This window comes from Schistocerca nitens, chromosome 6 (genome assembly GCF_023898315.1).
Source record: "Schistocerca nitens isolate TAMUIC-IGC-003100 chromosome 6, iqSchNite1.1, whole genome shotgun sequence".
Classification (NCBI taxonomy): domain Eukaryota; kingdom Metazoa; phylum Arthropoda; class Insecta; order Orthoptera; family Acrididae; genus Schistocerca; species Schistocerca nitens.
Genome location: NC_064619.1, coordinates 504,933,383 through 504,943,040, shown reverse-complemented (window position 1 = coordinate 504,943,040; position 9,658 = coordinate 504,933,383).

Below are 9,658 nucleotides of genomic sequence, written 5' to 3'. Positions count from 1 at the left end.
TGTGTTGCTGTATCCTACTGTTAATGCAGATCGACATTTGGATAATGGAGCTATAAAAAAGGTTAGAAAATTAGTATGAAGTTTTTCCTACAAATGGAGTACAAGCAAATGAGTCTGTGTTAATTCATCTGAATCAGAATGAACAGGAGTGCATTATTTCTTTTAGTTACGTTGTGAAAATTGTAAGTTTTGCAAGGTTTCTATCCACTGTTGTGCGTTATTTCTTTGCTAATGTTAATTTCTTTCTGTCCATCAAGGAGCCTGACACTGTGCATATGGTTAAGCTAAGAATGGAGAATGCTATTTTATGAAGCATGAGGTTATTTAGCCATCACTGGTAGTTGGCTTCTCATAAACTGGAAAAGTATTTTATGTATGTTGGACACTGGAAGAACGGGAAAATTAATTCCTTAATCCACTTTACCTTCAGCAGTGAAGTTAACGTTTTTGTGGAGTTCACTGACAGCATATGGAAGATTTTCAATCTCAATAGCGGTCCCAACTTACTGGAATATAGACACATTAAAATAAAGTTTCCTTGGCTATTACCCAGCAATTTGCAATATTTGCATTATAATTACAATCATTTATACACACTCGGAAATAAATATGCTGTTTCATCCATGACATGTTAACTATAATCACTGTAATAAAGCTTACACATTCAGAATCAGAAGTGCAGTACAAATTATCAACGGATATTAAACAGCGAAACATTTTGGATGATGCAGAAAGTATTTTTTTTCTGCCTTTTCGGTGTTACAGTAGTGCAAATCAGGCATTTTTCAGCTTTACTGTGATTGCTGCCCACAGTTCTATGTGGGCAAAACAGGAAGCAGCTATACTGTCAAGATATGGCCTTTTGGCAAAAAAGCTTTAATAAATGCATCTTTGGAAAATATTTCTTAGATCTTTGCTACTCAGTCACAAATACTACACGTTGTCAACAAAAGGAAATAAAATAGTATCTCAGTCTCAGTGACAAAGGAGACTTAGCAAACAAGTCGTTACTAGGCATCTTTCCTGAGTTATTTAGAAACAAAAACTGTAACTTATGCCTTCTCTCAACAACAAGTCATAAGGCCCTGTATTATTTTACTACATAGCACATAATTTCATCTAAATTGCTTGATTTGTATAAATTCTATGAAAGTATGAATTACTAATATAGGTTATTTTAATCATTGTCGAATTATGTATATATTTTTAATTTGATTTATACAGCAGATGATGTACCAAACATTGCGCCTTTTGAAACGAAACAAACCACTAATAATACTGTACTAACAAATTATTTGCAGTTAATGTACATCATATTATTGTTTGACGTTGAATCTGTTACATATGAAATAGAGAACGAGGGAAGGAAGGGAAGGGATGGGAGGGCAATCGTGATTTCCAGCCACACAGGGCACTGTGGTAATGCATTGGCGAAAGTTGAAAATTTGTGCCGGACCGGAATTCGAAATCGGATTTACAGCTTCTCATGAGCTGTTGCCTTAATCACTTCTCCCATCCGAGACAAATGAGCAATTACAGTTTGGATACTCTATCTATATGTAAGTAGATTCGTTTGTTCAAGTGTTGTCGCTTTGCCACTTTCAACGGTTTCACTTACATCCTCCTACTCAGTATCACACAATGTACCTTTTACTTCAAACAATGAACTCCATCACTGAATGTGGAAACATGAAAATGTATAATCACCCGAAGACCTATAGAAGCCTGAAACTTAAGATTAATATTAACCACCTTCAGTTTCAACCCATGAGGACTGAATGCTCTGTAAATAGGCATCTTCTAAATTTAATTTCGTTTCGAACACTTGTTTTATTTTTGTTAGATGTCGCTTGAAAACTTAATACACAGTTGCATCGATCACGTGGGTCCACTGCGAATGGAGACAACTGCCGGCTGCAGATGCTAAAATATGGTTTTTTTTCGCCGTTCGAGAAATTATATCGCTTTCGCTCGTAATGAAAGGAGCCAACTATTACGAATAACTGATTCGTAGAGAGAAGATTACCCGAGTTCCTCATCGCTATTCTTCCGTTAAGCATAAAGTATATAATCTTACAAGGAAATTTTGACCACATATTTAACATTCTGTGGAACAGTACCAAACGGCTTGTAGAAATAATGTGGGATACTAATTCGTATTGAAATGAGAAATTTCTCCAACATTTATACTAATCTACACTTGTTGCACTAAGGAGAAACAAAATTTCGGAAGATCTGATACGAAATAACTGATTTCAAAGACGAATCTAATGTACACAAACGTACTCATGAATAACGATGTACTAATTCACAATTTTGAGATGAATGTCTTTATGATAATATTCATCCGATTGAGTAAAACTGAAGTAATATCGAGGATTCCCAAGGAAGTATCATAGGTCCTCTATTCTTCATGATCTGTATTAACAACATATGAGACAATCTGAGTAGCACTCTTAGATTGTTTGAAGATGATGCTGTCATTTACTGTCTTGTAAAGTCATCAGTTGAACAAAAATAATTGCAAAATGATGTAGATAACATATCTGTATGGTGCTTACAGTGGCCATTGATCCTGAATAAAGAAAATTGTTAAGTTATTCACATGAGTACTAAAAGAAATCCTCTTAATTTCGATTACGCAATAGTCACACACATCTTAAGGCTGTAAATTCAACTAAATACTTAGTGATTACCATTACAAATAACCTAAATTGGAACGATCACATAAATAATGTTGTGGACAGAGCAAACCAAAGACTGCAATTCATTTGCAGAAGACTTAGCATGTGCAACAGGTCTACTAAAGACACTGCTTACACCACGCCTGTCCACCCTATTCCGGCGGGACAGACGGATGACATCAAAAAAGTTAAAAGAAGGGCGGCTCGTTTTGTACTATCGCGAAATAGGGAAGTTAGTGCCACAGACATGATACGTGAATTGGAGTGGCAATTATTAAAACAAATTCGGTTTCGTTGCGACGGGATTTTCTCATAAAATGTCAATCACCAGTTTTCTCCTCCGATTGCGAAAACATTCTGTTCGCAAACACCTACAAGAATTGATCATCACGATGAAATAAGATAAATCAGAGCTCGCACAATAAAATTTAAGTGCTCATTTTTCCCGCTCACCGTTCGATAGTAGAACGGTAGAGAGACAACTTCAAGGTGGTTCACTTAACCCTCTGCAAGGCACTCATTGTGAATAGCAAAGTAATCACGTAGATGTAGATGTAGATAACACGACGGACTGAAGCGAAATTCTGTCTTCTGTAATTGCCCTAAGATAACGTTGATATAACACCAATCTGCAGCATACTAAACGTTACAACTTGTTGGAGTGATGAACCAAATATATACTCTCGAGAGTTGCAGCCAAAGAATCTTAAGCTAAGGACTGCTTGGGATATTTGCTACGTCCATAGTTTTCCGTATTCTACGTGTGCCGTCTGGGTGGTGGAAAATGCAAGTTACTGACGAAGTTTGGCCAGAAATAGACGAATGTGTTACTGATATGTGGAAAATAATGAAGCACGTGAATGCTAGGCTCGAAGAAACACACGCAATTCGCCAGTTCCACCCAGTTACATTGAGGCTCCCTTGGTTCTTATTAATATACGATATCCATTGTGACTCTCTACAACCTCTGGTCCTTTCAGTTTATCCAGGTTCCATGTCCATAAGTTCCCACCTTTTTGCAGCTTCTTCAGTTTTAATCCACAGATCATAACCATTAGATTGTGGTCAGAGCCACATCTGCCCTTGGTAATGTCTTACAGTTAAAACCTGGTTCCTAAATCTGTGTCTTACCATGATATAATCTGTCTGAAACTTTCCGGTGCCTCCACGCCTCTTCCACGTATACGACCTCCCTTCATGATTCTTAAACCAAGTGTTAGCTATGAGTAAGTTACGCTCTTTGCAAAATTCTACCAGGTGGCTTCCTCTTTTATTCCTTACCCCCATTCCATATTCACCTACTACTTTTCCTTCTCTTCCTTTTTCCTACTATCGAATTCCAGTCCCACATGACTGTTATATTTTCGTCTTCCTTCACTATCTGAATAATTTCTATTATCTCATCATATATTTCTTCAATCTCTTCGTCATCTGCAGAGCTAGTTGGCATATAAACTTTTACTACTGTGGTAGGCGTGGGCTTCGTGTCTATTTTGGCTAGAATAATGGGTTCACTATGCTGTTCATAGTAGCTTAACAGCGTTCCTATTTTGTTATTCATTATTAAACCTACTTCTGCATTACTCCTGACCAGTAGTCTTGTTCCTCCTGCAACCGAACTTCACTAATACCCACTACATCTAACTTTAATATATCAATTTCCCTTTTTAAATGTTCTAACCGAACTATCCGATTAAGAGATCTGATATTCCACGCTCCGATCCGTAGAACTCCAGTTTTGTTTCTCCTGATAACGATGTCGTCCTGAGTAGTACCCGCCCAGTGATCCGAATGGGGGACTATTTTACCTCTGGAATATTTTACCCAATAGGACGCCATCATCATTTAACCATACAGCAGAGCTACATGTCCTCGGCTGTAGTTTCACCTTGCTTTCAGCTGTACCAGCGTAGCAAGGCCGTTTTGGTTAATGTTTCAAGTTCAGATCAGTCAATCATTCTAACTGTTGCCCCTGCAACTACTGAAAAGGCTGCTGCCCCTCTTCAAGAACCACACGTTTGTCTGGCCTCTCAACAGATACCCCTTCGTTATGGTTGCACCTACATTATGGCTATCTATATCGGTGAGGCACGCAAACCTCCACACCAACGGCAAAGTCCATGATTAATATGGGGAAGCTAAACGAGTTAAAGAATGCATATCCCTGCCATTAAGGGTTAACTGCCCCCACAAATATTGACTGTAGTGTAGGCAGTGACCGTTGCTAAAAGAAAAGAATAAATACAAAAAAATAGTTGCTTGATGGTTTTGAGGGAAATACTAACTTGATTTCGTGTTTTCTTGTAGGGAAGCAGCCTACTCACGCCGTATAAAATTCACATCAGTCTTTCCATTGTGTGCCAGCCAGTCCGCTGTAACTAGCTCTGACGTCATAACTGTTGCGCAATATTTTAAAAATCAAGTAAATAACCTGAAACGTTTCTAGCATATCAGGAGTAATACTAAATCAATATGTGTTGAATATCAGTTCAATAACTTTAACCATTTTCGAAATTTGGACGTTTTTCTATAAAAATCATTGGCACAACAGAAAAGAGCTAGAAACTTAAAAATTTATATTTAGATTCCTTTTGCATAATAATTTAGTAAAAACAGTATTCTGGATTTCGCAAATTCAAATTTTAGTTGAAATTCATGATTTTCTAGTTTTTGTCTTAGAAATTGAGGAAGCAAGATAGATTAAGTAGGTGAATAAATAAAGCTAGGATGTTTAAGTTTAAGTAGAAGGGAGATCCGCTATAATCATAAAAATGTGAGAAGTTTCAACTGAATAACTATAAAACTATAGCGATAGCGTATCTCCAAAGGGCAAGTTCAGAGCTCGTCTACTGAGTGTAGTGTAATTAAATTACGCCCAAAATATTTGACTTTGCCACGTCAGACTTTTATTAAGATTACTTACCTGTGTGCTTATTGCACATTTAAATTGAGAGCTTCATCGGCCGTCAGCAAAGGAAACAATGATTTACTCAGTAACTTAAAGTGGTGCATTACTATCCCAGCAGCTAGTCGGGAGAGCGGATTTTATCAGGCGTTCCCTTAGCCGTCCACACCGCGGCTTTATATATAAGAACGCTGCACGAGAGAGGAAGGCCCCAGTTCTCTCAAGACACTGATTAGCGCACCACCTGTGCCGGGAGTCGCGTCGCGTCGGTATCATTGCTATAAACAGCCTCGGATGCTGTAATAAGTTATTTGGGATACGCGTAACCATGAAATCGTTTTCGAGTGAAGTGTTAATTCTGGGATGACTTTAATGATCTATCTTCAGTTTGCGTATGTCGTATTTTCACGTGCCGCCGCGGGACAGACATTCTACCATTATTTAGCGTGGCGTTTGATGAACATTATCATCAATTTATGGCGAGCATTCACTTAAACATTTAATTTGAACAGTTATAGTTGCATCAGCGCATTAGACTCTGAACTGCCCTGGTAGTTGGATTGTGTGGTTGCTTTTTGGTCTGTGACTTTCAGAATATAGTGAATATTTTAGAGACAATCGGTTTTGATTATGAATCCCAGACAATCTCCTAATTCCTCAGAGCTATAGGCTGTGGCTATAAATGTATTTCTCAGATGAAGTGGGCACTAGGAATTCTAATTACAGGCTTCACATTTTGTTAATCACTATTTGGTTGCCAATATTGTAGTTAGAGAGCCAGTGTTGGGAACGGCAAACAACAGCATAAATAAATACAAAACAAACATTAATAACAATTAATTCCACCTGCCGCTCCACAGTCTGACTGAACTGCTATAAAACTGAACTAAAAAAATAGCAAAAACAATATGGAACAAGAACGTAGGATTTTCGCCGCCGATGCCGATGCAGTTCTTGAGATTTTATTTCGCAACATTCTTTTCAGATTCTTTGGATATGACACTGTGGCAATCTTTCTGAAGCCACCCTCTTGGAAGTGGCAGCACACTGCGCTGTTCCCAGAAGGAAGCCATAAACTGTCGTCTCAGACTGTGCTTTCGCACGGCAACGCGCACTTTCTAACGTTATAGCGTGGATAAAGCACGCTGGGGAGTCTTTTCGAACGTGCACAGCAGTATGAAACATGTCAGATGTCCTGAACGCGCATTTGAACCTAGACCTATCTCTTTTCAGAAGAGAGCCGGGAGAAGCCATATTAGCATTCAGTACAAGACCATATTTGATGGGTTTTATAGTATAATTGAGTAAAGCACCAGGAAATTGTGTGTCCCTAGAAAATTCACTAACTGATACGATTCGCTGTAATAAAACGACCGGGTACGTCATATTGGTGGGTACTCCTAACTAATGTGTAGGATATTCGGCACACTGTAAACTCCCGCTTCACTACGCTGCCATCGCCATGTTGCGCCGTCGCCTGGTATCGCTGAGACAAATCAAAAATAAGGACAGTACGCGACGGGGAGTCTGTATTCGGTGGCAGTGCACTCAGCATACACCAGTAGCGGGAAGTGTAGCTGAAGACCGATGGCTACGGTTGAGAATTTGGCCAGAAAACAAACGAGTGAAACTGATGAAATTGTGGGTTACTAGTCGAGCCGGTATAGAATCCTCCAGTGCTCATGCAACAGGTTTCCTCCGACGGTGCTATCATCCGGTCACGAACTGCAAACTCCACTGCTGTCGTCTTATTAGTAAGCATGTGGCAGTTACAAATTGTAATGCAGCTTCGCTCTAGGGCCTCAACTCACAGCTGCTGCTTTCCAGTATGATATTTTCACTCTGCAGCGGAGTGTGTGCTGATATGAAACTTCCTGGCAGATTAAAATTGTGTACCGGACGCAGACTCGAACTCGGGACCTTTGCCTTTCGCGGGCAAGTGCTCTGCCAGCCGAGCTACCCAAGCATGACTCACGCCCTTTCCTCACAGCTTCACTTCTGCAAATACCTCGTCTCCTACCTTTCAAACTTTACAGAAGCTCTCCTGCGAAACTTGCAGAACTAGCACTCCTGAAAGAAAGAATATTGCGAGACGAGCTACTGGAATAGTAAAGGTGTGAGGACGGGGCGTGAGTCGTGCTTGGGTAGCTCAGATGGTAGAGCACTTGCCTGCGAAAGGCAAAGGTCCCGAGTTCGAGTCTCGACCCGGCACACAGTTTTAATCTGCCAGGACGTTTCAGCTGCTGGTTTGTTTGCAGCTCGCTTATTTCCTCACCTTAAGGCGTTGTACAGAATTCCAGCCTTCGTACGTAGTGGTTCACGCCAGAAATTGTTTAAAATGTCGGCCTGAACGTGAAATGTGCCTATCTACTTATTATTGTTTTTACTCCCTGTTACTCGAGGCTGCGCTCGTGTATCAGTATTTTTGTTACCGTCAGTGACTGTAAGCAAGTAATTTATAAATATCTGTGTATATAGTAGCTTCAAGATGTTTGTATAAAAAATTATGCAGTGCTGGTATTTAGGTGCATATTGAATGTGTTTCCCTTATTTTTCTGTATGTCTAATCTGAAATCACGCATTAGATTTCGTAACTATGTTTAACAGATTTCTCTATTTACTACATTGGAACAGTAGTAGAGATTTTAGGGATTTCACTGGTCTACGCTGTATCGGATGTGAGATTTTGCTATCAGGGCAACACATACCAACTGTTTCTTCCGTCCGTGTCAATGCACTATAGTACCTACATTTTTATCTATCCTCCTGAGATAAATAATTAATTATCAGTACAGTCAATCAACGATCATAATCAAATGCAGCGTCATTAAAAGCCTCCCACGTTCCACATATAGAGGTACGATGTCTCTTCGTTTATTGCACAGGGTATAAATGACACCTTCTCTTCCAGTGTCTCGGAAGCTACAAGAGGCGCTTGACGATCAGCATCTAAAATGCGACTGGCTTGTGACTGTACTAGTAACGTTTTAGGTCTTTATGGCCACCTGACGTTCTGCATCCAAGTTCTGGCGGACCTTAAATTGCTAAGAGATATTTTTCTTTCGATCAACTATCCCAACTTGAGCTGTCTTTGATCTATGAGCTAAATAAGACTCAAATTTTCAGTGCATATCGTAATAGTGTTTAATATGGTCCTCGGGCTTACAGTCGGATTTTATTGTTGTATGTCCACAAAATCTCTTGAGCTATGCTAGGTAGTGTAGGAACTCTCTGTCACAAACAACACAGTGATACTGAATTCGCACAGTTACGGAATAATCTATAAACGCTAACAGTTGTCGACCATCGCTCCAGGGTTGTCTGCTTCCCACTCACGTGCACCATGTTGAAAAATTTTTATAATATATTTAAAAGTGTTATAATGCTCAAGAACATAGTACTTCTTTCTAAAGCAGCCTATGGTCTTCCTCAGGGCTCAGGGTACCTCCATACCAAATTTCACTGGAATCGATTCAGCGGTAGAGCCGTGAAAACGTAATAGTGTTACATTTGCGTTCAATAATTTTTGTATTAATATAGAAGTATGGCAGAAACACGTTGCAAATTGTGTGAGCATTGTACTGATTCCGTTGAATCACATTACGTAGAACATATCAATCAATAAAGTCATTTTCACAAGTATAAAGTTCAAAATGGTTCAAATGGCTCTGAGCACTATGGGACTTAACATCTATGGTCATCAGTCCCCTAGAACTTAGAACTACTTAAACCTAACTAACCTAAGGACAGCACACAACACCCAGCCATCACGAGGCAGAGAAAATCCCTGACCCCGCCGGGAATCGAACCCGGGAACCCGGCCGTGGGAAGCGAGAACGCTACCGCACGACCACGAGATGCGGGCTATAAAGTTCAAAAGTAAAAGAATTAATATCTTTTTCGGAGTATAATTTATGCCTAATTTTGGTAATATTCTTCAAATGTATATATATCTTGCACTACACAGTTTGTAATGTAGCCTATGGTCTTCCTCCGGATTCAATCTAACTTGTACCAAATTTCATCGAAATCGATCCAGTGGCTTAATCGTGAAAACGTAGTGGACAAG